We start from the raw sequence: 2,514 nt of genomic DNA on the forward strand, positions 1-2,514 counted from the left end.
AGATGTGTATAAGAGACATGTGTGTGGGGGGGGTGAGCCAATGACACTAATTTGCAAAGGTGCAACCTATTATGATCATATATTCTATTGTTTCATCCCATAAATGCCACAAGCCTTTGTTTAATTTTAATGCATTTTTATTGTATAGTCTCGAAGATTGTATACTATATCACCGCTTTCTATTGTTCCTGAAATATTTATTTATCATAATGCCAGTATCTACCGTCACTACACGCTGAGAAAGGTCGCAGGTGCGACAGAAATATTCCTGAAAATAAAAGATATATATTTGTCGTATCATTCGGTGATTTTTTTTTTATTTTTGCATTTTCCTGCACTTATCTCAATTGTATACTATATCACCGCTTTCTATTTTTCCTGAAATATTTATTTATCATAATGCCAGTATCTACCGTCAGTACACGCTGAGAAAGGTCGCAGGTGCGACAGAAATATTCCTGAAAAATAAAAGATATATATTTGTCGTATCATTCATATAGATCAGGCCTTATAGTAACAATTCTAAACTTAGTTCTGATATCACTAAAATTAATTGAAAAGCTAAAACTCAATTTAGAACGTTATAAGTTTGAAACAGGCCTATATTGCAGGTACAATTGACGCTAAGGTTTTAAACCCAACTCATCATTAATGGAAATTCTATAATCCCAGTACAATTACAATAAAATTTTATTATCTGGGCCGCCGCGTTTCTATAATGAGATAGGCCTTTTCTCTCACTATATATTTGCTCTTCTGTACTTTATCTCCCTCAAAATTTTTAGAAGGTCGGCGTTATCCATTGAAATCTCAATCTGAATGTTCATTAGCAAAGATTGATTATTAGCAACAGATTTTTTTTTATAAATATAAAGTAAATACGAGGACTTAATTATGTAAATTGAAAAAAAAAGAAGAAAGAAGGCAACACCCGAGAAAATGAGAAAAACAAATCTTGTGATGGGAAAGCCTGAAAAGGGAGAAAAGAATGAGACATACCGTACTGTACTATATGGGTAGATTATAGTCCTGCATAAAAAAAATATGTTATTTGTGTCCATCATCTAAGAGCAATTATGGAATTTAGAGAAGTCAATCAATAATGAACATAATTAAATCCAACACAGACGCACACACACGTGTATAATGTTCACATATCAAACTTTACTTCTTTTGAGTATCTCTCATCTATATTATAATTATGCTTATTTCAAGTCCTAAAATTACAGTGTATAACCCATTACGTCAGATAACGTATAGGATTCAAAGCCTACCGGTCGGCAAATCTGTAACAACATAGATCATCAAAGTCTTCATCTTACGAAGTGAATATAATTCTATATTTCTGCATAATTGATTGAAAATAATGACTTTACTGTCGATATTTACTCTGGATTTATAGCTGTTCTGAACACGTGTCATTGTGTACAGTCACTTAGATTCCTGTGATTTGACTATAAGGCCATGTAAATAAAAACATTATTTATGACCTCTAGACAATTAGAGTATATAAATATATAAAAGTTACAACATTTTATTAACATAAAATGTCTAATATAGGTAGAAACTTCCTATTTCGATCGACAGTAATCTTAAATATGTCACAAATGTATCATTTCTAAAAAAAATGTACAGTAATTGGTAAGGGCCTATAAACTAATTACCTTACTTAATTCATTTATTCTACCTAAACATATACCCACCATCAACACAAATATGACTATTAAAGTTAATCATGGACACAGTATATGCATAACACTCACCACCAAATTTATCCATGAATTGTTTTCTAGGAGAAATACTGTAACCTGAACGTTGGGGCCTAGGTCCATTGATAAATTTCCGTAGAATGTTTGTGTATTTCCGTCTGTAGTTTGGCCAATCTTCTCTTAGTTGTCATAAATAATTGTTTTATTTTATCAAACTAATCGCGATGTTTAAAACTTTTTGGTTTTCGACTTTACTTGTGCCACATTACCTAATCAGTAGAATATCATTTTAAAGAAGTTAATATTAACACAATTTATACTACAAACTAATAGAGGAATTGAATTAAATGATCATTACTAATTAAGTAGATTTGTTTTAGAAATTGATTGGTTGATTGATGATGAACGACGTTTGTTTCGAGAATTGTACTCATTTGATACTATATGTAAGTTTAGTAATCTGTACTGGAATTATTATTATTACACTAGGGAATTATTATTATTACTGTCTAGTAATATCGATATGTTAATAATGGAGTATGTGTACGTTGTTCAGCATGTTTCTGATAATGTTGATCCAGATTATTTCTCTGAACTCTATTGCTTTCAGAACGTCCTTTGGGAACATTATGCTCATATTATGTGTTTGTTCGTATCCCGGGACAGTCTTAATGAGACAATAGTTTGAAAGAAATTTTTAAGTGGATAATTAACGTTAACCCACTAGTATATACACATGTTAAAAATTATATATATATGTATATATATATATATATATATATATATATATAATATATATCAAGCC

General features: G+C 30.4%; 1 protein-coding gene across 1 annotated transcript in view; it reads left to right on the top strand.

Moving 5' to 3' along the window:
- The window catches only part of LOC117101216, a 14,901-nt gene that overhangs the window by 1,020 nt on the left and 11,367 nt on the right, over positions 1-2,514 (top strand). The gene's annotated exons all lie outside the window — the stretch shown is intronic.

Source organism: Anneissia japonica, unplaced genomic scaffold (genome assembly GCF_011630105.1).
Source record: "Anneissia japonica isolate Jap-2015-1 unplaced genomic scaffold, ASM1163010v1 scaffold1005_len2656397_cov198, whole genome shotgun sequence".
Lineage (NCBI taxonomy): Eukaryota > Metazoa > Echinodermata > Crinoidea > Comatulida > Comatulidae > Anneissia > Anneissia japonica.